Source organism: Acomys russatus, chromosome 17 (genome assembly GCF_903995435.1).
Source record: "Acomys russatus chromosome 17, mAcoRus1.1, whole genome shotgun sequence".
NCBI lineage: Eukaryota > Metazoa > Chordata > Mammalia > Rodentia > Muridae > Acomys > Acomys russatus.
The window spans coordinates 16,505,081-16,532,136 of NC_067153.1; the positions used below are offsets into that span (position 1 = coordinate 16,505,081).

The 27,056-nt window shown below is 41.1% G+C and overlaps 1 pseudogene; it reads right to left on the reverse strand.

The window, feature by feature from the left end:
- The window catches only part of LOC127201795 (monocarboxylate transporter 12-like), a 167,733-nt pseudogene extending 142,667 nt beyond the window's left edge, over nucleotides 1-25,066 (reverse strand).
- Nucleotides 25,067-27,056: the final 1,990 nt, after the last annotated feature.

Genomic DNA, 27,056 nt, shown 5'->3' on the forward strand with positions numbered 1-27,056 from the left:
CTGGGAGATATAACCTTTTTGCTGCCTATACACTTATCTAAAGTCCTAGTTTCCTGGGAGGCAAAATGTACTTGCTGAGTCAGCATTTCTGCTGTACTTCCTATTGCCAGTCAGTGCCTAATGATTATGTGATTATGCCTTTTATGCCTGTGGTAGGAGGAAGATTCAGAACCATGTGTGGTAGTTCAGGTTTATAATCTTAGCCCTTAGGTGGCTGAGACAAGATCTTCTTTGTGTTTCTCTTAAGCCTGGGCTCCATCATGAGTTCCAGGTCATTCTGAGCCATAGAGTGAGAAGCTGTCTCAATCCAAACTGAACTGAACAGAACCGAACCAAACATAACATGACACAAACACCATAATATAACATAGCAAAAAAAGTCAGACTTATGTGCCATGTAAAACTTGCAACTCACTTAGAATTTAGAAGAACGGACTAAAGATAGAGCTAATCAGAACACAATGTGAACAGGAAGCTGTAAGGACACCTGCGAATGTACTGATACTCGGAAGAAAGTATACAAAGATGAGGATGCGTGCTCTCTTCACTAATGAGTGCCATCAGTTTTCTTTACTTCAATTATGCTGGTCCTAGTAACATGTATGTCCAGGAAAGGGTTATGGGGTTCTGAGGCCAAATTAGAAGAAGGCTGGCAGCTTACAGTCAGGCCTTCTGGAAACATTTGCTCTGTTGAAAATGAAGCATGGTATCAGACTCTGACCATGGAGAACATGCTGTGAAAAAGCCCAAGAACCATAATGACACGTGGAGAAAGACAGATGCTCCAGCTTCTCTGTGATATCCCTCTCATCCTACTCACGGCTCCAGAGTAAATAGTAAAGAGCAAATCTTCCAAAGTCAAAGCCGAAAAGAATAAAAAAGCCCAGTGAAGGTGACATTTGGGTCCTGCGCTCAAGACCAATCAGAGTCTCTGCAGCCACCCTGCACATTTCGGTCCTTTCAGCCCAGACTTCATCATCACAGTGAAGAGATGGACCATATCTATGATGGCTACTAGAAATCCTAACCTACAAAGCTGTGAACACAGGGGGTGGCGATTGCCTTATGGACTTTGCGATGGCTCATTATGTGGAATTGAGCATTCCTTCAAGAGACTCTTGGTTCATTTTCTTGAAGCTATTTGCTGAGAACCTCTTGCTGTTTGGTGTTTTGGCAATGTTCTAATTTTGAAATTCCCACATACTCTGAGGCATTCTTATGTTCATCTGATATGTAAAAGAAACCGATGTGCAGTGAGTCGAGGATACTTGCCTATAGCTATGTGGCTCATCTGAGCTGGGACTCAAGCTCACATCTTGCTAGAAGAAATCAGAGAGCTTGGCAAGTTGCTTGCTTTAAAAAAAAAAAAGGTTGAATTTACAGTTAAGCTGGAGAGGAATATGCCTGAGATGGCAGCTATTGCAGAATTCCCCTGTGAGTCTGCAAGGAGCAGATGAATTCTGAGTGGGCTGCTGATACCGAAAAGGAGTCAGAAGCAGATTGCCTGCAGATGCCACTACAGAGGGTTCTTTGGTGAGATTTGCTTTTTGGCTGAGCAAGGCGCAGGAAATAAAGTGGAAAATGACTTTCACAGAGAATGTTTGTAGTGATTATCTCTGCAGAAAAACATCAGCTCAGTTCAAAATCCACTATCCCCAATCTGGGTCTTGTTCTACGCACAGAGAATACTTGGTGAGGGGGTGCCTGGTGAACTTAGTAGTTGGGGCATGGTAAACAGTTGGTGTTTCTCCTCCATTTCAGATGCCCAAGGTGGCAAATTTTCTCATGATTGTCAATGCAATCAATGACTATTTTTCAATTTATTAAAAAAGAATATAAAGATGCATGACACACCTTGGAGAATAAAGCAGAAAGAAGACCCAACATGAAGGCAGAGCTAGTCCTCTCTCCCACAAAGAATCTGCCAAGATCCTCTAACTTTGTCTTGCAGTTAGACCTTTCCAGCTTCCCTGTGGGCTATATGTATGAGACCCAGAAAAAGCTGAAGCCTGGTCTCATACACCGTTTTCACCTTCTCCACTGTTCTGTTTGATGTCATCACACAGAGGCTCACAAGGATTTCTTCAATGTAGGTGACAATTGTGCTGTCCTTTATGACCTACCTTGGCTCTTGGGTGGATGATTACAAATTAAATTTCTGTAAATACTGTTAAAGTTTTCTTCTTTACGTTGGGCGAGCTTCATTAGGTTTTAGTTTTGATTTATGTGGACTTTTTTTTATAATATTGTCTTATCATCCCGTGGCTATCGATAGGGTTAGTGGTGACATTCTTGTTTCATGCTTGATATTGGTATATTGTATATTCTGCCTGCTTTGTCAACCTTCATAGAGGTTTTGTTTATCTCATTGATTTTGTTTGTTTGTTTGTTTATTTATTTATTTATTTATTCACTTTACATCCTGGTCACAGCCCCATCCCTCCTTACCTCCCAGTCTGACCCTCTCTCCATTTCCCCCTCCCCCTCCCCTGTTCTTCAGAAAAGGGGAGCCCCCCCGTTCCCATCCATCCCAGCTCAGCTGAGCATGTTCTCCTCCCCTGTGGTCTGGCAAGGCAATATCACCACGGAAAAGTGATTGAAAAGCTGGCAAGAGAGTCCATGTCAGAGACAGCCCCTGCTTCTCTTACTAGGGGACCCACATGAAGCCACAGCTGCCCATCAGCTACATCTTTGTCAGGGCCCTAGGTCCAGTCCATGCAAGAACCTTGGTTGGTGCTTCAGCCTTAGCGGGCATCTCTGGGCCCTGGTTAGTTGGCTTTGTTGGTCTTCTTGTGAAGCTGCTGTCACCTCCCAGTCCTTTTCTCCTTCCCACCACTTTTCCACAGGACTCGCTGTGCTTTACCCAATGTTTGGCTGTAAGTCTCAGCATCTGTTTTGAGGAACTGCTGTGTGGAGTATCTTAGAGGACAACTCTGCTTGACTCTTGTCTGCAAGCACAGCAGAATACTGTTAATAGTGTCAAGGTTTGGTTCTCAACCATGAGCTGTCTTAGGTTGGGCCAGGCATTGGCTGGACCTTCCCTCAATCTCTGCTATATCTGTTCTATCTTTATCCCTGCACATCTTGTAGGCAGGGTGAATGTTGAGTTGAAGTTTTTGCGGGTGTGTTGGTGTTCCCTTCCCTCTGCTAAGAAACTTAGCTAGTTAGAAGATGTCCTCTTCAGGCTCTATGATCCCTGCTAGTAGGAGTCCCTCTCATATCTCCCTGGGATCCTACCCTGACTTAGGTTTCCAGCTTGTCACAGAGATGTGCCCACCCCAGTTTCTCTTTTATCTTCTTCCTCCCCTTATTGATTTTTCTTAAAGGTGTGTTTTTCTCATTCATTGATTTCCCCTTCTTCCCTGCTCTTATTTTTACTTTATTTTTGCTTTTGTATTTATTATTTTCTTACTTGTGTGTATTTTGAGTTTATTTTATTTTAGGCGTTTCTCTAATATCATTGCTTGGTGTCATATAGTTCTCCCCAGCATTGTTCTAAGACACATACACTGTGGATGTCGTGTTCATATCCCCATTCAGCTTAATACATTATTTATTCCCTTGAGATTTTCTTTGGATCAATGAATAATTCAGAAGCTTGTTGCTTAAATTTCAAGTGTTTGGCTGGGAATAATAGTTCATGCATGTAACCCAGAATGTGGAAGAAGGAGGAAGATGGCTGCAACCTGGAGGCCAGCCTGGCTTATGTAGGGAGTTCCAGGCCAACCAGGGGCACATAATGAGCTCTTGCCTTTAAAACAAAATTTGAGTGTTTCACATTTTTTGTTGTTATTTTTATTCGATGCTGTTTTTTTAATGAAGATTCTCCATGACTTTACTCCTTTTACATTTGATTTTGAGTTTCATTTTGTGGATAGAGACGGCTTGTCCCCCAGAGGTTTACGTGTCAGAAGCTTGGTCCTCAGTATGTCAATGTTAAAGGTCATCACAGTTGTTAAGAGGAGGAGCCTCATGGGAAGTAACTGTCCTCTTTGGCCGTTGGGGGCACTACCCTTTGACAGAATTAATGTATCTCTCTTGGGACTCTGAGTTATTCTCGTGATAGCAAGTTGTAATAAAAGAGTGGCTTGACCTTCTTAAATCACTCTCTGGCTTCCTGTCCTACCATGTGACTAATTCTGCTGAAATGTCATCTTCCATGATTTGACACAGCAAAGGAAATCTTCACTTTTCTGCTTAGAGACCTTTCTTCAGTCATTTTTATTTTTCATTTTCAAAATTCCTCCTTAGCTCCCCTTCCAAGCTGGTTTGACTGCTGAGACTTCCAACTTGTGTCCGAAACTTTAATTTCAATTCTTTTTCAAATGTGATTACTTAATAATCAAACACTTTATTATGGTTGCTTTACACATCTGTTTAATATTATTATAACCTTATCAATGACATGTACTGATTAGCTATTTTAGCCTTATTTGAGCCCCTCACATCATTTTTCATACGGCAAATTACTTTGAAGTGAAAACAGAGACGTTTTAGATATTAATGGGTGATCTTATAAGAATGTAATCTATTCCTTTCCTATTAGCTGAACTACAGCTCTACTGATTCTCTACTGACATTGTTGGTGAGAGTGGGCATTGCAGGGGGAGGTGCTACAGCACTTCTATGAAAATCAGAGGGCAGTCTATAGGAGTTGCTTCTTTATTTTTGAGTCTTGTGGATGAAACTTGGTTCTCAGACCTAGCAGCATGAGCAAACCTCTTCACTTGCTAAGCCATCTTGTTTGCTCTTGATGGTGGAAGCTCTTTGTTGCTGTAGGGTGGATGGTAGAATTTTGGGTTGAGCTTTATTTCTGTTCCTATTTGGCCTCCCCCGACTCTGTGAGGTACAGAACCTACCCAGGAACAATGTTGTTCACGGAGTCTTCCTCGACAGCACCACAGTAGGGGATGACGGGAGTTGTCTTGTTATTACATGATGGCAGTAGAAGCCCAGCTTCTTCATGGGGCCCCTTCTGAAAATCAGAGGCAGGTGGCAAGAAGAGAAGAACAGAGCCTCTCCATTGCTGAACAGTGGTAAAAGCTGGCCACCCACTAAGCTATTTCTGACTGCACTTCAACAAAGTAGATACGGAGCCTCACTGTAGCCCTGCAAATATGGATTTTGTTCTCCACTTAACCTTTGTTGTGGGGTTACTTTTTTGGATCATTTGTCTAAAAAACAAACCAGAAAAACATTTTTGGAGGATCTTTTAGACTACATTTGTTCACCTTTCTAGGTGTTGTTTTATTTAATATCATCTGGAATATAATATGTAAGAAAGAAAAATAAAAGCAACCAACTACCAAACCAACAAACAAAAATAAGGAACACATTGTGGTAATGTTCTTACATGCTGAGCATCATGGCCTCTCTGTTTCCCCCTCCATCTTTCAGAATCATCATTATTGCCTCTCCCTCTTCCTTTCCACTTTCTCCCTCTTCTCCCCAACTCCCTGGCATAGCCATGGATTTTGGTTGCATTCAGAAAGGACTAGAATATGGTCTATATACTCCAGCTTCCGGGAAGAATGGGTTATTTGAAAAGGCTCTATATTAAAACTTCAATCTGAAAATGTAAACTTTTGTGTTGAGTGAGCTGAGCAAGGTGAGATTATCATTTCACACTTCCATCCCTGTATCACTCACACTCATGTGAGGAATGTGGAGGTGTGTGAATTCAAGGTAGGAGATCAGAATCTGCCCTCTCCTACAATAAGAAGAGCACTTCCTGTTTCCTCCTCATCCCACCTGAGCCTTTCTGGGGTTGAGGAAGCAGAGGTTCCATTTTGCTAATGACCATACATTAGTAGTGGAGAAACAATCCTAGTCATTTTCTGTCTTGATGCTGTTGGTCCTTTTACTGAAGTCAGCAAAGTGAGGGATATATGAGGTGTATTAGGTATGTGACATTCTGTCTGCTAAGTCAGAAAGTCCACAATTAAAAAAAAAAAAAAAAAAAAAAAAAAAAAGAAAAAAGAAAAAAGGCTTCTCTATTGGCAATAGGGTTTCCATAGTCAATAAATAAAAATACATAGAAACCAGACAATGGGGAATTTCATATAAATAACATTTGTTTAAGCACAAGTCTATTCCATGCAATAGTTTGAACACCCTTAAATTATTTATGCTCATCTCAAATAAAAGGCAAGTTATTTTCTTTTCCTTTGTTTATAGCATGGGAAGGAAATTGGGATATCTAAGGCTGTTGTAGGTCAGTTCCATATACCTCTCAGCAAGCCCTGGGAGAGTCCGGGCCTAATTGTTTACAGTACTCTTTAGAATCTGGGGTAATTAGGGCTTTCTTCTTCTCCACTCTGAGTCTTAGTTCTTAGGAAACAAGAAAACTCATATTCAGCATGCCATTACAGAAAGCAGGATTAGACACCCTGCAATCAAATGCTAAGCTAAATGTAATCTTCTTTTGAAATACATAATTCAGGTAATGAGTGTTGTGGACGCTGAGAAGCAAAAGCATTGAGGATGCTTGGGTTTGGCTCCTGATGCTGATTTCTGTGTCAGTGTTTACTCATTAGAAGATGAAATGATTGAACAAGGCGACATCTGGGTGATACACGATATTAACTGCATTATATTTCCTGCTGCTTTGGAGTTATGGCTAAGGACCTACAGCTGTGGGCAATAATAAAAAATAGCTAACACTTATAATTACGGATGAGAAACCGCTGTTGGAGCTTTTCATATATTTATTTACTCACTTATTCTGTACAGTGTTCCCTAGAACAGAGACTATTATTGTCATGTCTATTTTATTTGTCAGCACAGAAACCAAGAAACAGAGAGGTAAAGAAAATTGGTCCTGATAACCATAGATGACAGGTGCCATCACACTGGAAGTTTCATCATGCTATGCAACCCAGCCTGGCAGAAAAAGGAGAACCTTTGAAGGACAGATTTGAAGGTAATTCTGAGAAATAAAAGGCTTGTCAATTGCTTTCTCTTTCTCTCAGAGGGAGGAGGGAGGCACAATGCCACACAATGCAGTCATAAGGGACTATAAGAAGAGTTGGGTGGATGAGTGGATAACATGGCAGCTTCCTCTGTGGTGTTAGGCAAGAATGCTCAGAGCCCTACCATGTCCTCCAAAGAGAAAGAGAGCATTGGTGAGTCTGCTTTAATACAGCATTTAACAGTACAAGGGGGGATCAAATAAAGGAGATCTTCCATTATTTCCAAGTGATGGAACATCCTATGGGAAGAGATGGAGTTGAGAGAGACAGAAAAGAAGCAAGGCACATATTCATTCCCGCTGCATCCCTGGTTCCTCTGCTGCAGAGGAGCCATGGAAGGATGCTGATATTAAGGGTTTATTCAGAGGGATTAGATTTCCTGAAACTTGGAAATGGAGCTGTTCTTATGGCAATGCTAAATAACCCCAATAATGAACAAATTGAGCCTTATACATTGATTGGTGACCTAGTGGACAGGTAGAATCATCTAGTATGTCCTTGTTTCAATTTCTTCATTCCCAGAGTGCTTACATCTGGTGATTCCTACATTTTCTACACCACTGGAACTTAATAAGAATGAAACCAAATTCAGTGTGGACTCTAGACCTCTGCCTTTCAGAGGCTTATTACATTCTAGGGACATTCATTCCTTTAAGATTTAAATATAAGTTTCTAAGTCCATGTGGCTTTTCCCTTTCCCAGATTTCTGAGATCCATGGAGTTGGTGTGTACAGGGCATTGCAACCTCTGCCCTATCCTCTCACTTCCTGCTTGCCTGGGATCCACCAGAACCATTGCTCTCTAGGCCATGTTGTTTCGCTCTCTAACCCTGCTGTATTCCACTTCTCTCTGGACCATTCTCTTTGTTCCCTCTCCGAAACTACTTTCACCTTGAATGTTTTAATTCTCTAAAGCCTTTTTCTCTACTATTTGTCTTTTACAATGTAAGTTTTACTCCTCCTAGTTCATCAAGTCTCCCCCTTGCCTTCTAGTGCATGAGGCTAAGAAGGGTGATGATGATGATGATGATGATGATGATGATGATGATGGAGGCCATTATAATCCTGTTACTATGAAATACAAATGGAAGCATTTAACACATCTGTCATTCCATAAGTTGACTCCAGAAGAGGATATTGCTTATTTCAAACCAGGCACAGATGACACCATTTTTTTTTCTTGAGAGTTGTGTTCTTTTCAAGATGTGTGACCATGAGAAAGGCAGCTATAAACTTCTCATTAACCCAGATTCAGTTTTTGAAACATTATATTTCAAAAAATATTTTATGTATTAATATTTTGTGCAAGTATGTGAGTATATGTTAGTATATATGTCCAGCACGCTTGTGTGTGACTGTGTATATGTCACAGCACATGTGTGGTGTCCAGAGGACAGCTTTCTGGAATTGGTTCCCTCTTTCCATATCAGTACCTTTATAAGCTAAGCACAGTGGACCATAACACACATGCACAGGTGACCGTGTCAAGTGTAAAGCCTAGTTCCAGGAACAAAGGACAGATGTGTGCAGAAATCTTAGGTTTGTATAGAGTCGATTGCACATACTTAAGCCTGCTGTTCTGTTGTTGTTCTTTTATCAGATTTTCTCCCTTTATCCTAAGAGAACATTAGAGGTTTTGATCATGTGGCCGGTCAGTTATAGGTCCAACTGGGGAGCTTGAGTTTCTGTTTTCAAAACACACACACACACACACACACACACACACACACACACACACACACACACACTACCACCACCACCACCATCACCATAATTATCGTTACATATGATATAATCATAAATAATAGGCTGGAAGACCTAAGACACAGTTCTATGGAATAGCATGTCATTTGCAAAAGAATAATTGAAAGAGCACCTCGTATATTAATTATCTTAGATGCAGGCACTTGCTACAAGGAATTTTGGGAACCTTATTTGCTGCAGAGTATTTGTAAAATGTTCCTCTGTTACCTTGTAGTGTGCCATGGGACAGAATAAAAATGCCTATGTAAATTCAACACATTCCCACTGGGCAGATGGTTGCACTGTGTATGAGGTGCCAACCTTGGACCAAGTGAAGCACATACACTTTCTTAATATACACAGTTATTAATGACATTTTAAAGGTTAGGAAACTTAAAGAAGAGGCACTTATGTGGTTTGTAGATGTGAACTATCCATTAACAATTGCAATAGCAAACAATTATTGAGCATGTAATATGTTCCAGGTACTTTACATCTTTATTACCTCAGCACTCATTGCCAGGATTACAGAAGGGGGGCCCCATTATTATTGAAGTGTGAGGGGATAATGAGCAATAGAACGCAGTAAGGCAGATGTAAGTAAAAAAGATCAGCTAAGATAACAGCAAAAATTGAAGTGGTGAGATGGGTTTAGATGTGTGAATGTGCTATGGTTCTTAGTGTTCTTATACACAGTTCAGACCAGGGAAAAGCATGGTTGATGGATAATCAGGTCTGCAAAGCTGACATACACACAATGATGCCTTTTCATTCACCTAAATAAAGTAGAAAGCAAAAATGGATGAAAATTCTTTTGTTGTCATTTTTACCACACAAGTAGGGCAAAGGGGCTGGGAAGTGAGGCACCATCCTCTCTCCTAAACACCAAAGGCAAAGAGAACAGCATCCCTAGACCTCTCGGTTGAGGGAAGAAGAGGTGAGGTGAAACCATCCAGAGTCATATAACTGTTCTGGGGCAGACCCAGTGAGGCTGGACCTGGAGTTAATGCCACAACCACACCAGGCTGTGGTGTTCACAACCCAGTGTGTCTGGTTGGGGCTCTTCTTCCATTGTGTATTACCTGGCTTGAAGACATAAGACAATAAGACAAAAGTAGGTTGACTGCCAAGTCTTCCAAAGCTCAACTCCAAATGGAACAAAGACCTCAACACAAGGCCAGTTATACTAAATCTGATAGAAGAGAAAGTGAAAAATAGTCTTCAATTCATTACACAAAAAGACTTTCTGAACAGAACAGTGATAGCATGGACACTAAGAACAATTATAACTGGCACTTTATGAAACTGAAAACTTTTGTATGGCAAAGGAAACCACCATTTGGACAAAATGGCAGCCTCCATAATGAGAAAAGGCTTTTGCCAATTACATATCCCATTAAGTGCTAATATTTAAAATATATAAAGAAGTAAAAAAAACTGGACATTGAGAAAAAATTTAAATAGGGTACAGAGCTAAACAGAGAATTCTCAAAAGAGGAAACTCAAATGACTAAGAAACACTTAAAGAATGGTTTACTACTCTTAGTCATTGGGGAAATGCAAATCCAAGCTACTTTGAAATTTCTCCTTATACCTGTCATATATCAGAAGAAGAAATAGAATAGACACAAGCTGTGGTTGAAGAGAGGGAACAAGTAGGAGAGGGAATGCAGAGAGAAATAAGGGTGGAGACCAGACTTGGGGAGAGCAGGGGTTGGGGTGGGGGAATAGAAGGCCTTCAGAGAAAAGAGAAACTATGGGTGGGGGCATTTTTGTGACAAGTGGGAGACCTAGGTCAGAATAGGCTCCCTGGGAGGATACAAGGGGGACTCTAGCTGAGACTCCTAGTAGCAGGGGCCATGGAGACTGACGAGGCCTCCCTCTAACTGGACAAGACTCCTAGCACCAACACACCCACAAAAACTTTGATCCAAAACTTACACTGTCTATAAGCCATGCAGAGATAAAAATAGTGAATAGAGCAGAGATTGAGACAATGTCCAACCAATGTCTGGCCCAACCCAGGACCCACCCCATGGAAGAGAGCCAACCCCTCACATTATTTCTATTTTTTATATTTTTATATTTTTAATTTTTTAAATAATTCATTCAGATTACATCCTGATTGTTAGCCCCTCACTTGTAACTTCCTGTTGCCTCCTCCCTTCCTCTTTTACCCTATTTCCCTTCCCTAGACTTGTGACAGAAGGGGACCTCCTCCCCCACCATATGATTACAGCTTATCACAGCCTGTTTCCCCTTCCTCTGAGTGTCACCAGGCCTCACACTATTAACAATACTCTATAAACTTGCAGACAGGAGCCAAGCAGAGTTTTCTTCTGAGTGCATGCACCCAATAGCATTCAAAACAGATGCTAAGACTCACAGGCAAACATTGGGCGAAGTATAGGGAGTCTAGTGAAGTGTGTGTGTGTGTGTGTGTGTGTGTGTGTGTGTGTGTGTGTGTGTGTGTGTTGGAGAGGGGCAATAAAAAGACCTAGAGGTAACAAGAACTCCACAAGAAGACTAGCAGAGCCAACTAACCAGGCCTCTGAGGGGCCTGTGGAGTATGAAGCATCAACCAAGAACCATGCATGGTCTGGACCTAGGATCTCTAAACAGATGTAGCCAATGGGCATCTCAGGCTTCATGTGGGGCCACTAGTAATGGTAGCTGGGTCTGTCTCTGACTTCGACTTTGTTGCCTGCTTTTTAATCACTTCCCCTTGATGGGACTGCCTTTCCAGGATGCAGGGAAAGAGGAAGAACTCAATCCTGATGTGACTTGATGAGCTGGGGTGGGTTGGTAGGGGGGGGGCTTCCCTCTTCTAATGAGTAGGTAAGAGGGAAGGGAGGGTGGGACTGGAAGGAGAAGATGGAGGGAACTATGACAGGGATATAAATGGAATAAATAAGTAAATTAATCAAAATATTATATCTGTTTATTAAATTGATAAGTATGTTAGATATAAGAATTTTATTTGGAATTAAGTTCACTAAAAATGAATCACAATCATAAAATATCTTTTAAAAAAGTAATGCTGAAGAGATGGAATGGTATAGTACCTTGATTTAAGCATTCTATATATGCATTTAAACATCATACCCACAAGTCACACAAGTTTTATAACACTCAAACATTTAAACTTAAAATATGACTATGGAAAAATTGATTTGATTTTATTATTATATGCAATAAACATGTGTCAAAAGATCACACTGTATCCATAAATTTGTATTGTTAAAATAATGATTACTAGAAAGAAAACAATGAAATTTCTCATAAAATCTTAGGTGATATCCATGAGGCATAGCTCTGGACCTAAATGGAAAAAGGCATTGTGCTGCACATTTCTTTCAGAGAGATGCTTGCTTCTGGGTGTTTACCACCAACCACTGTTGCTGGGGTAGGCACATTGCTCAGGTAGAATGTGTTAATTAAGCAGTTGATTGTGGTGTCTGATCAGCACACATATTTATTGATTGAAAATGTATCTAAATCTTATTTTCACAGCATTATCAAATTGTTCCCCACAGAATCTCTTTTTAAAAAATATGTACACACATGCACATGCAGAGACATCTGTATATGTGGATCATTTTAACCATTTTAAAATGCAACAAATAAATCAAGACCCAGAGAAGCCAAGTGAATTTTCTCACAGTTCAAGGGGTGAGAATTTTAAATGATTGGCTTGAGTTAAAAGCACAAACACAAAACAAATAATCCATGATAAAACAAGATAATTTCCTGGAAGTGTAGAACTGACTTGAAAGGGGTTCAGAGGATTTTCTGGCAATGGTCAGTATGTTCTACATGTTGAGATGGACACATATTGCATGGTTGTTTGTACTAATCAAAACTCATCCTCCTGTAAAGCAAAGGTAAGATTATTTCTACTTAAAACTTCAGAAGTCTTAAAATAAGGCCCCTTTCTAGTTTTCTTAAATTAGTGACATTTGAGATTTGAGAAATTCTTTAGGGTTGTTGATAGTGAGTCCTTTTGTCTAATCTTATTTGAGAGCAGTGGGTCTAGGGATTGGACTTCAGTGCTGCTACCTATAGTTGTGACCTTGGCTGAATCCTTAAGGGACCAGTGTGTAAGTATTGTTATCAGCCGCCTATGAATAGTATTAGCTCTGGCCACACAGGGTGGTTGATTATTTATTCATTCTGGTATTTGAATATATGAATGCATGTGCATAAATGCTATGAGTGTGGAGGTTCAAGCACGGCCTTTCCCTTTCTTTAAGACAAGGTCTCTTGCTTGCTGCTGTACATGCTGGGCTAGCTGGCCGGTGATCTCCTGGGGTGCTCCTGTCTCTGTTTCCCATCTTCCCATAGGAGCACCGAGATTGCAGGTGTTTGTGGTGTGCATCCAGCTTTTACGTGGCTCTGAGATTTGAATTATGGTTCTCAAGCTTGTGAGCCATATGCTTTACCTACAGAGCTGTTATCTCAACCTCTAGCTGTTTAATCGCATAGAAAGTTCTGGGACTATCACTGACACCAATCAGAGCAATTAGATTGTCAGGATGGTTTCCTTGACTATGACCTGGATCATTTGGGATTGTAGGGGTTAAGGAGATGTCGTTGATAGGTGCCTCAGCTACAGGTCCTGGGCTGTCCACTAGCACCAGCCTTTATGTCACTGCCTGCTTGCTCAGCTCAGTAGGCACTCCAGATGTGCATGCTTTGAAGACTGTTTACCAGTCCAAGCATTTGGAAGGGAGAGTTTTCCTCCCACAAATCTACAGTAACACTGTGTAACTTCTTGAAAGATAAGCAGGGCTGCGAGCAGCACATAACCTTTAAAAGCAGAATAAAGTGCACAGATGTTATGAAATGTTCTCAGGGAAGATGGAAAAGAAATGCTGCAATAGTTTGAGGGTTTTTAAAGTTAGATCAATAATTCTGATAAGCTTTTGCTGGGCTTTTTCTTTCTTCCTCCAGAGAGATAAACTTATGGAAATGGCAGGTGTGCATTCCCCCTCGGGGCATAAATGCAAGTTGCATTCAAGTGATGTTAAATTAATGTTCCTTTGCCACTTTTATTGAGAGCCTATTATTATCTAGATACAGCTCTGGGAGCAGAGGAAGACATATAGAGAATAGAAATTCTCTGGGGAATTTCAACTATGGGAAGAGAGACGTGTGTGCACAAATAATGGCACCACCTGAGAATAGCAAGCAGGCTGCCCTGTAGATAGAGCAGAGCCTGCTGGGGAGATGCTGGGGGAAGGAATTCTGAATGAGGAGCAGAGAGAAGCTTGATTGAGCTGTTGCCCTGTGGATGCAGTGAGAATGGTTTCTGTAGTGGTGATGGTCTGACAGATGCAGGGCCCATGAGCGACTGAATTCACACTGACCATCATCCGAACCCTTTCCTTTGCATCTTCAAGACAGGACAAAGAACAAGAATAGAATCTACATTGATTCTGTTTTAAGGAATGCATGAATCACCGTAACACAGCATTTTCCCTAAAGGCTGAAGGGAGCATGTCACTCAGGCTCAAAGCAATGGTAGCATTTCTTACTGTGCCCACCCAGCATCCCTTACTGCCTCCAAATGTTGGATTGTTTGTGTGAAAACCAGAGATTATTAGAAAACCAGAGATTGTTATACTTAAGCTGACTCTTGGTCTCAATTATATGATTATGCAGAACCAGGATGAGGGAAGAATAAATATGCCCACCCTGTCGTTAGGGACCAGGGCCTTTCATGATCTAGTCACCATATTTAATAGGAATTGTAAGAAAAAGAAAGTGTAAGCATGCCTGACCTCGATGATCTTATGTTCTGTAATATGTAAACTAACAACCCCTTCAAGTGTTGTGCAGTTAGATGAACAACTCCTTGTTTTCTACCTAGGAGGAGCAGAGAGAAAGAAAAACTCCACATGACGCCAGTGAATGACAGGGTTAAAGTGATCCCAACTAGGGGAGGAATTTGTGGTGAATCTTGGATCTCTGAGAGGGAGGTGGTGTCTGAACACTCAAGAGTATCCTGTAATCAGCAGGACAAGAAATTCCCAGGCTGTGATGGGTGATGTGCCCGAGTGTGCTGGTTTCAGTGGAAAGGAAGAATCTCTCCCACTTATCAAAGACTTTCTGCATTCATGATTTTCTTCAAAAATATTTTTTCTTCATCCACATTTTATATGTACCAATCTAGTTTTCTTTCCTGTTGTCATGATGTCGTGACCACAAAGCACCTTGGGGGAGGAAAAGGTTTATTTGGCTGACAAGTTATAATTCATCACTGAGGGAAGCTGAGGTGGGATTCTGGGCCAGAAACCATAGGAATGTATTGTTGCTTACTGGTTTCTTCTCTCTATCTTGCTTAGATACCTTTCTTATGTAGTCAAGCCCACTTGCGCAGGGGTGGTAACACCCACTGTGAGCTAACATCTATTAGCAATCAAGAAAATGGTCCACAGGCCAATTCCTCAGTTGAGTTTCCTGCTTCCCTGTGACAGTAGAATGTGTTGAGTTGATGGTGAAGACTTACCAGCATGCATACTTCAAGCGTTTCATTCTAGAAATAGGCTGAGGGTCAGAGAGCCCAAGGTATTTGTCCTCCTCACATAGCATGTACATTAATGGCTGCTAGATACTATCAGGTTGCTTTTTTCTGGTTTTACTATACTCTCAACTATATTGCCTCAGAATTGTGACACTGTGGTTCATTCAATCTTAGGAACAAGATGCAAATACAAAAATGCATACATTTGAGTGTACAAACACAAACACAAACACACACACAGACACAGACATACACACACACACACAGAGACACAGAGAGAGACAGAGACAGACACACACACACAGAGAGAGAGAGAGAGAGAGAGAGAGAGAGAGAGAGAGAGAGAGAGAGAGAGAGAGAGGGAGGGAGGGAGGGAGGGAGGGAGGGAGGGAGGGAGAGAGAGAGAGATATTCACTTTTGCCTAAAGATAACAGCTTCAATGGTAACAATGCTACCTCCTGGTTCTTTCTAGGGTGTGCCTACTGTGTCTAATTCAATAATAATCCTGGAATTTTTTTTTAAGCATACACTAGTTGCTACCAACAAGAACTTCAATAATATTCTGGATCTTATTGAGTATAACTCAATTTTGCATTTTCAGTTCCTTCAAGGTCTCATGTTTATAGAGAGTGCATCTCTTTCTTAGCATATGGTTGTTATTCTAGAAAGTCTTTACTATCTGGATCTGTTGCAGTACTACTTGATAGCCACACTACTGAGCCCTAGTGCTAGTGATTCTCTCTCATTACAAATATTTGAACCTATTGTGTAGCTGGCATTGCTACTTTGTGGGTTCTTCTTTCTTCTACCCTTCTCCACACTTTCAACCCCCAAACACCAGATAAGAGAGGAAAAAAAGGATAGAAAGGAAAGGAAAGAGATCCTTGAATAAAGTCAGGGGTTGGAAAGGAGGTGACCTTATCTTTAGACTACTTCCTACTGATTAGGGGTGTCAGGTTTCTAGGGGCAAATTTTATCTTTGCCATCAGGATATCTATTTTCTTCTTATTTCTTCTTTCCATGACTACTTAACAAACCACAACTAACAACCTATCAACAACCTACCAAGAACTACTCCCCCCCGCCCACCTATCAGGGTTCTAGCATTTATATACGCTCTGGAAAATGCTCAGGATTCCAAATGTCACATAATCATAGAAACTATCTGCAGCCAGGAAAGCCATGCCTCTGCTAGAACACGAGGCAAATCATAGCCAGTTGTTTTGAAGAAGGCCCATATCCCCACACCTGGGATTAAAACAAAGACATTCTTATAATATTGCTACAGTAAAAAAATAAGTCCAAATTCCAAAATTGTCACTGCACCTGATGTACTTACCAGCTACTTATTGTACCCACCAGCAGTGACTGGCAGAATGAAAAAGCAGTGGTTGGGAATATGAGAAATGTTTGTGAGAGTTCTTCTACAGAAAAGATGGAGACTGAGCTGAGTGCTTTGCCTTACTGATGCTGCCACTTACTGTAGGGCATAAAACTGCAGTTATCTTATTTTTCCAACATCTGCTCTATCAGCATGGAGGTAGAAATGGCTGCCGGATCCTTCTTCCATTTTTAAATTGTTCTAACACAGTGGCAACAGTGAAAACAATGGGTTTGACAGATCTTATGTGTGGGCATACCATGACTTGAGTGACAGGTGAGAAGCAGTCACCAGCATGCCTGACACAAAGGGGCATCACTGAAACCCTGTGATTTCAGTGGAAGGCTTACTCTCTGCTCTTCTTCCTGTTGTAGAGTCTGCTCACCAACATGTTGAACATGTCTGTTTCTTCCTTTCCGCAGAATAAGGCTTCCTAAGGAACATATGGAACTTTATTACATGCTCTATTTTTGCCTGCTTGCATTCCATGATTATTAAAAATTTAAATACAAACTATATTTTCTGCTCTAAGCTATATGAGCATAGAAACAAATATGACCCAGTCCCCGACCTCAGACACATCATAGTCTAGTTAAGCAGCTAAAGACTAAGCTGCCAGAATCTCTCCTCTGCATTGCCAGGGCAGCTCCCACACAGATGCACTGTCACAAACAATGCAACTCATTGTAGTGATTTTCACTGATATCTTTGTTCTACCTCTTTTGTGTCTAGATCCAACCACATTAGAGGTGAGGATGGATTTGGGATGGGTGAGACCAGTCAATTACAGAAGACCATATCTCACTTGACAAAACTGTCTTAAGCCTATCTACATAATCCAAAGTGTACCTAGTGGACACCTTTTTATGAGAATTTTTCTGGAACTAACAACAAAGAATTATTTCCATCCTTCATATAATAGTTTAGAAAAATATGGCTCCAACTAATGTCATATTTACATTCACTAGAGTAGATTTGTAAAGCTGCCCAGTAGAGAAAAATATTGATGAGAAAAAAACAAAAATGAAAACAAAAACAAACAGATGGCTATCCTATGACATCACACCTTATGTTTCTGCCCTGACACACTGGAGTTTTCTAATCAATATCCACAAAATAAAAGAGTGTTTGTGTCCTTAAGTTAGATGGAGATGAGTTTTTTTTAATTTACCCTATTTTTTTTTTTGAGGTAGGGTTCTGTTATGTAGTGCAGCATAGGTTGGAACTCACCATGTAGTCTAGACTAGCCTTCACCTTGCCTTTTTCCTGCCCAGACTCCTGAGTTATAGGATTACAGCTGTGTGTCACCATGCCAGGCTCAGACTGAATTTTAGTCCTTTCAAATAGAAAGAATCCTGAAAAATGCTAAGTCTTGGTACCAAGTAAAGATGAAAGTTTGGAGGACAGAAATGTGAAGGTGGCTTTGTGAAGAGGAGATAAGAGAGTATTTTTATTTATTTATTTATTTTACAGACAGAGTTGTGCTATGTAACTCTGGCTGTCCTAAAACTCACTGTGTAGACCAGGCTGGCCTCTAACCCACATAGATCTACCTGTTTCTGCCTCCCGAGTGCTGGGAGATAGGGAACTCTTTTTATCTATCACTACCACTTGCCTCTCTCCCACATCACACACACACACATAAATACAGCTGCTATCCTCATCAATAATCTTGAGACCACTTTATTGAAAGATAGCACATATCCTGTTTCAGTTTTCTAGGGGTTTCTTAAACTTAAACCTTATGTCCAAAAACTCCAGATCATTAGTTTGGTTTTGTTTTGGATATGTTGGCTTGCATGCTCTGTGATGTAGTCTTTAGAACCCATCTCCAATAGGGGACAAATTGATCCACCTGAAAGCAAAAAGAGGCCGTGTACTTCTTTTTCACACAAAGCTTCATGTAGGTGACTTCAGCAATGTCAAGCTGTAAAGGTCAAACAGTGATGCTGAAACTTCATTGAATTGCAAAACTCTATAAATAAATAATAAAGTTAGTATGAGCAAAGATAGAATAGTGAGAAATATGAAATGAGGTTTCCTATGGCCTGGGCAGCCAGGATAAAACACAGAGAAGGAATAGGCTTGCCCTTGCCTCATCATCCTGATCTATTCTTTACTTTGCTTTGTGGCAGGATTGAGGATAGAAACCATTAATCTGGGTGCAAAGAGGATGATCAGAATGCCAGAGCTATTGATAAGCCCTCAGAAGGGCAAGATCTTGATTCAAAGATAACGATCAGACATGGTGTATGGCCTCGGTCTGGCAGTCTGCAGAAAATGAAACTGCCAAATAGCCAACGTGGATTTTAAAGGATATTTATGGCTACAGAAACACTAAACATCATAAAAAGTGGTTTAGCTTTTGCATTCCCAAAGACAATCCTATGGTTCATATCAGTACACTGGGGTCAGTCAGAGCACAGCGTTTTTCATCAATGTGTTGTTCATCTTGGGAATGACTTGGGGTGACAGCTAAGGGAGTTCAGCTAGCTGGGAGTCCTTGGCAATCACACTGGTTCTACAAGTAACACAGGCTTTGGATTTTTTGTTTGTTTGTTTGTTTTGGTTTTTGTCATGAGACAACAGAGGGACTCATGGTTCTATCCATCCCCGTTGCAGTACTGTGTATGTGGGTAGGCCCACTGCATTCTTTGTCTCTCTCTTTATAAGATAATTGATATTGATATTGACTAACACTTTCAGGGTGAATTATTATTATAGGAATCATTAATAATTAACACTGGAATTAAATTTGAATCATCTTTCTTGTTCCCTGTAAATCTCAGAAAAAGAGACAAAAGCATGTTATCTCAGGCCAGAGAGATGGCTCAACAGTTAAGAACTGTTGATACTTGTCAACTCCCAGAAGCCAAATGGCAGCTCAAACCATTAGCAACTCCATTTCCAGAGTATGAAGCACTGGCCTCTGGCCTCTGTGGGCACCAGGCACACATATGGTGCACAGACACACATGCAGGCAAAACATCCATATGTGGAGAGAATGTAACCTTGCCTTAGTCTGGGCCCACGGTAAACGCAGTCTTAGATTGCTTGACCCTACTAAGACCCCACCGGGATAAAGATCTTAGATAGACTCAGAGAGAAAGGAAGTTTCAGCCTAAGACAAAAAGACAAGCTCAGTGAACTCCACCCACACGGAGTATTGTATCGCAAAAAGGACCATCATGAGGAGGAGAGGGACTGTGAAGGACAAAAGGGAGAGAGATGAGAGGTTGGAGGACTCGCCAGCCAGTGGCGGTGGAGTGCTCCAGGTTTGGCACATGACTGTGAGACTTCTTCTATTGCATAGAGGATCTGATATACTCCTGAAAATTATGCCAGAGGATTTGCCCCATGGAACTGATACCCAGGTTTCATTCTTGTTCTCCTTAATCTCCTTTCCCTCCTATTTATGGTAGTAGGGTTGTAAGGGAGGTACATTCTTTTAATAAATTCCTAATAAAGTAGAATTGTTAAGGAACCATAGCCAACACGCTTAGGTATTCAATAAAAATTTTTAAAGGAGTACCTGGACATGATATGGTTTAGTAGCTGTGATTTTTGTCTATATACAAGAAATTTACATTTTAGTGCATGGGAATATTCAGAATTACATGCATAAGTAAGGCTTAGTATAAAATTTAAAACAGGTTTGTATATAGTATGCAAATATTCTTTCATCTTGAGATTAGACATTGCCTCCTAGCTGGCGTGGTAGGCTTGCTTTTAATCCCAGCACTCGGGAAGACAGAGGCAGGTGAATCTCTGAGTTTTAGGCCAGCCTGGTCTGCAAAGTGAGTCCAAGACAGCTAAGACTACCCAGAAAAAACAAAAAAAACAAAAAAAAGAAAAAAGAAAAAAAATGATTAAATAAATAAATTACCTCTTTTGAGAACCAAAGATCTGAGTAAAGCTAGTGTAGGACTCTGAAATTTTTCTATTCCTTGGAGTTATTTCAAAGTTAGTCTGTATCTTTTACATTTACTTATTCATGTGTGTGTGTGTGTGTGTGTGTGTGTGTGTGTGTGTGTGTGTGTGTGTGTGTCTCAGAGGACAACTTACAGGAATTAGCTCTGTCCTTACATCATGTGAGTTCTTAGAGCCAATTTCATGACTCTGGGTGTGGCAGCAAGTGTCCTTACTCCTTTACTCAACTCACTGGCTTGGTATTTTAGATTTTTCAGTTCTAACCACTGAAAAAAGATTGCTGGGCTCAAGAGATGTGGGGCTTCAGTAATACATCTCTAACCAAGGTTCTCTAAACCAACTGGTCAAAGCTCGTATGAACTCAGAAAGAGTGAAGCAATAAGCACAGCCCCTACAGGGATCTGTGCCAGGTCCTCTGTGTATATGTTATAACTTTCAGTTTAGTGCTTTTATGGGAGTCCTGAATGCGTGCATGAATGGGTCTTTGGCTCCTGTGCCTTCTCTTAGGGCTCTTTCCCTCCTGTTCGTTTGTATTGTCCAAGTTTGATGTGATAGGTTTTGTTTTACTTTATTATGTTTAAAAATAATGAATTAAAAAAATGATGAATCTTCTGAGCCACTCCATAGACATTTCAATCATTTTTTTAAGGGAAAGAGCCTGAGAGGTTATGGAGAATCTGCAGCATCCAACATGGCGGATGGAGTCTTCACCCTCTTCCCCACCCATTTTGATCGTTTAAAGGGAAGACATAATCAAGGGAGAAGAGAAATATCAGTCCAATACAGATCTTTCATGTGTTCCATGGGAACCCATGTCCCCCAGAAAAACTCTCAGCTTTACTGGAATTTTTGGCTCACTCTAGTATTGCTTCAAGCAAGTCAGGGTCTTCCCAGATAATTCTCTCTTTTGCATTAAGATGACTAAAAAATGGAATTCCCCCACTTCTACGAAAAGAAGTCCAGACAGACTTCTTATCGTTATCATAGTGGGACTGAACATTAATATGGTGCAATAGAGATCTTTCAACTGTTAGAAAAATTCAGACTAAATTAATGATTCACTGAATACTGTTAATCAAGAAGTAATCCCTATAAAAGGAAGCATTCATATGTTATTATTAACAGTATTCTAACCAAACATCATTTATTAACTTCAAAAATAGAAGAATTTTATCAGGTACCAACTGTTTCATTCAATAAAGACCATTTAACTAAACCAAAGTGCAAAGGCATTGAGACTTCATTATATCAGGTCCAGTCTGGGCTCCTACTCTATTACCTACTAATGGTATTTCTTTGAGGAGCTTAATTAACCTTTTGGTTCTCTTTTTCTTTGAAACTAGTGTGGTGCTATGAGTGATGGGAGAGTTAATGAAGCTATAAGGGAGGCAGTGTAAGTATCACAACAGCAAATGGTGTTCGCATTGAGGTGCCCAGCCACTTTTCAGATCTTATCAATGTACTTTCATCTATGGGATTGTTCACACTGAGTCCGAAGCATTGATCTCCACAGTGTTTTGATAATTATTCAGAACTTTATAACTCTCTTGTACTAGTCAATAACAGATCCTACTCAACCTCTTTGTACAATGCTCAGCCCTAGGAGATGAAAGACATCTCAGAATGACGCCCAAAGGGGACTGAAAAGTATATATATATATAATCAAATTCCACATACATCTCTCCCCTGTTTTCATTTTACAGGAACAAGTGGAACATAATTATGAAAAACTCAATTAAGATAAGCTTGTCTTAAAAAATAAACACACATCCAATTTACACCATTTCTGAGAATTAGTTTGGTAGGAAAAAATTCTCATAATATTATTAAATTTCTAATTCAACTTTCAGTCAGAGAACAAGGACTGCTGGCAATAATTGCTTTTTTTGTGATTCACTGCAATTTAGGGTAAACCCTGCTGTAATTACAGGTTTGCAGAGGAAGTACCTTATGCTGCGGCTTGAACAAAGCCAAAATGCCATTATTTTTTTCTTCTGCCTCTTTCCATGAAAGCTTTTGGGAAGCTCATTTCTGACACTTATCTACAGAGACCATTTAGAGAAATTATCATCTTCCCCTGAAGAGCTAAGTAGGTGAGAGTTTTGTGGAGGAGAGCCACAAAAGTGTCCTTCAAGCTGGCTTAGGAAGCTCATCCAACTGTTAACTCACCCTTGCTTTGCTCTGGTTATCTGCTTCGCTGATCTCATTTCTCAAACCAGCTTTCTCTATTTCACTGTGCACACAGCAAGTAAATGAAGTTTGAGCCCAGGCATGGAATAGCTCCAGTTCTCAGTTAGATACCACACGCAACCAACCACACAGCCTATAAATGCAGTGCCCCGATTCCACAACTCATGAAGAGAGAATAGAATTGGCTTAGCGTACGCCAGGGACCACACCTCTTACAAATTTCTGCCCAGGGAAGAAAGTTCATGTAGCATAAAGAGCGAGTGAGAAGGAAAAACAGCTTTTGGAGCAAGAAGCTCTCGATTGACACGATTTCTCCAAGATCTCCACTCAAAAGTGTTCCTGGTTAAGGAGAATTCACAAAATAGTCATAGTTGCTAGTGTTTCACCACAACAAAGCTAATCCTAGGACAACCATGAAAACCAGACCCAGAAAGACAAACATGACATAAGCCAAGCCAACTGTCCTCTGAGAGACTCCACCCAGCAGCCGACCGAAAGAGAATGCAAAGACCCACAGCCAAGCATTAGGAGGAGCTCCGGCAATCTTGTGAAAGAGTTGGGGGGATAGAGGGACCTCTAGCCTCAAGAAGACCAACAGAGTCAACTAACCTAGGCTCATGGGGCCTCACAACAAAGTGCATGCAAGAACTGAACCCAGGCCCCTTACTCTTATGGAGCTGATGGGAAGCTTGCTCTTCACATGGGTCCCTTAGCAATTGGAATGGGCGCTGTTATTAACCTGGATGCAATTTCCGGCTGTTGTATCACTTTCCACTATTTGGGCAGCCTTGTCTGGCCTCAGTGGAAGAGGACACATTTAGTCCTATGGTCCTAATGCCCCGTGAAGTGGTGAGCAGGATGGCATGGAGGGTGTGAGAGAATCTCCCTTATCTGAGAAGAAAAGGAGGGGGGAATGGGAGGAGAGGAGGGAGGGGGCTACAATCAGTATGTAAAGTGAATAAATAAATTAAAATTAAAAATAACCAAACAAACAAAAACGAAAACCTTCACCGTATCAGTGGCAGCCTTGGAAAGGGAACAACAAAAGAAAAGCACTGTTTTTGGAGCACAGTTTTAAAAGCCACTCTTCTTGATGAAGTGTGCTTCCAGTGCAGTGTGAGGCTTGACTAACAAGACTGGGAAGCCACTGCAGCTAGAGGGAGGCTTAACTTCTGAATTAGCTGAACTTTATTCATAATGATGTGCTTCAGTGAAGGAAAAGGTTCTCTGCATTAGGGAGAATCAAACAAGATGACATAATTTAATAGGTCATCAATTTCATCTTTATATGATTTTTTTCCATTACATTTTTGATGATTATGAGAACATGTGAGAAGAAATACTCTGTTGGTGGCTGGCTCTTTTCACAGATAAAATGTTGGACATTAACAACTTATTGTTCAATCTCTATGTAGTAATTGCTGTAGGTAATTTTTTTGAGACAGGTTTTTCTCTGTGTAGCCTTGGCTGGGCTGGAACTCACTCCGTAGAATAGGCTGGCCTCGGACTCAGAGATCTGCCTGCTTCTCCTTCCTGAGTGCTGAGATTAAAGACATGTGCCACCACCACCTGGCTGGAGGGAGCTCTTAAGAGATGGGAAACTCTTGAGAGACAGAGAAGGATGGATATTGGCACAATGGCAGAAACAAGTTTGCAAAATCTACATTTTATGTAACATATGAAAGTGTGGAGGTACAAGGGGACCTCGTGCCAAAGGGACTTCTCTTCCATAGGAGCATAAGGGTAAGGAGACAGTTAATACAACACTTCCTTTGCATGAAGGATGGATATTCAAAGACCAGTCTGAGTTCTCATTCTACCTATTTCTTATCCCACGTGCCAGGGAAAATCTTTAGAGGCAGGTGTCAGTGTTTTCAGTGAGCAGATGCTTTTTCTGTGAATGCAAGCATTTTTTTTCACATGTATCAAATAACATCAAAAATATATCCTGATGCTCTTCTAACATTCAGCTCCCCGTCCCTCGTGACCCTATACCAATACATGATGCACGTTTAGGAAGTCAGGTTTGAGTCCTCTACTATTCCTGTGGGGGTGAAAATGGAAAAGGAAAAGAAGAAAGCTAAATGTTGTTTAACAGTTTTTTAAAAAATGAAACAGTATTCGTCAAAGTAGGATCACTTCTTCCTACGACACCACCGTACAATCATCCCCACTATCACCATGACCTCTACAGCTACCACTACATACTGCCATTACTACAACCACCACCACCACCACCACCATGACAATCACTTTCATCACTATACACATCAGCATCGCCACCACTGCCACCACCATCACTTTCATCACTATACACATCATCATCGCCACCACTGCCACCACCATCACTTATATCACTATACACATCTCACCACCACCACCACCACCACCACCACCACCACCACCACCACCACCATGACCATCACTTTCATCACTATACACATCATCATCGCCACCACTGCCACCACCATCACTTTCATCACTATACACATCATCATCGCCACCACTGCCACCACCATCACTTTCATCACTATACACATCATCATCGCCACCACTGCCACCACCATCACTTGTATCACTATACACATCTCACCACCACCACCACCACCACCACCACCACCACCACCACCACCACCAATACCACCACCACTTTCATTACTATACACATCAGCATCGCCCCCATCATCACTACTACCTCTATTTTTTTACCGGCCAGTGACTGGTGCTGAGGAAATGAATTTGAATTGAAGATTCAACAGAACCAGGAGACTGTCAACAATACTGCTCAAGGGCCCTTTCCTGGGCTTCTCTGAAGCTCTTATTCCAAGAGTTCACAGAAAGAACAGAGAAGCAACCATAAACATATAGCATATTTTTCGATACTAGCACCAGATGTGCTAAGGATTCAGAAGGTCTCACAGCAAGTGGTCGCTCTTCCTCTAAGGCTTTTGAGTGGGCTAAACTGCACTGCCCAGGACTAGGGGGAGGATTTCCCTTTGGCAGGAGGAGGCCTTCCTCCCAAGGGAGGAAACAAAGTGCTATGGAGACAAAGTTCACACAGCAGGATAGTAGAAAAGCTTATTATATATAGGCGACAACCACCACCACCATCATCACTTACGCTATCAAACACACACATTACTACCACCACCATTACGGTCCCTTTCACCACCATACACACCATCATTGCTATTACTGCCACAGGGATACACGAAAATTAGCAGTCATGTGGCGTTTTATGTCTTTCCTTTACACGCTAGTAAATGAGGCATCGATAATACCAGTTCATTTTTGGTCACTAAAAACAAAGCGATCACTGGACCTTGGCTGTAACTCACATTTAAAGTGAAGGCAAACCTTCTATCCTTGGGTGATTTTTCCCCCTTACTGCATTAGTGTGTCAGGAGTATTTTATGGTGTCTGATTTGAGAGTAGAGTTGAATAATTCCTGTGCTTTTTCCAAATTTGTCATGAGAAATACTGATGAATTATTGAGTGTCTTGGCCCAGAATTCTCCCTACTATCCATGCTTGAAGTAAGTCCAAGTAAACTCTATTTTCATAATCACAAATCATTAATCCCCTAGCTTCAACTAGCAGCATGACTCATGGGTGTACAAAGGAATTCCACAGCCTCTGGAGTTCTTACTCATCCAGCTAAGGAGCTTAATGCAGAAGACATAGGCCCTCTTGGCTAGATCTGGGTAGGGGTTTAAAGTTTACTGCCTGTATTGCCCTTGGCTGGTACCTTAGTTTGAGTGGGACCCCTGGGCCCAAATCTGCCTATCATAATGTTCTACTTGTAGGTTTGTAGGGCCCTCTGGATCCTTCTGCTTTGCTATTCTCCCATGCTTCTCTCATCTAGAGTCCCAATAGGATGTCCTCCCCTCTGTCCCAGTTTCCTGGTAAGTGAAGGCTTTCATGGGACATGCCCCTTGGGCTACTATGCAGATATAAGTGAGTATATACCATTTGAGTCTTTCTGCTTCTGGGTTAACTCACTCATTATGATCATTTCTAGCTCAATCCATTTGTCCACAAGTTTCGGGAATTCCTTGTTTTTAATAGCTGAGTAGTATTCCATAGTGTATATGTACCACAGTTTCTTTATCCATTCTTCTACTGATGGACACTTAGGCTGTTTCCATGTTCTGGCTATTATGAATTGAGTGGAGAGTGGGATATGACTTTCTCAGGTACTCTGGTGCCTCATATTTGACCATGTCCCCTGGAGGGGGAGACCTGATGGCACTCAGAGGAAGGATAGCAGGTTACCAAGAAGAGACTTGATACCCTATGAGCATATACAGGGGGAA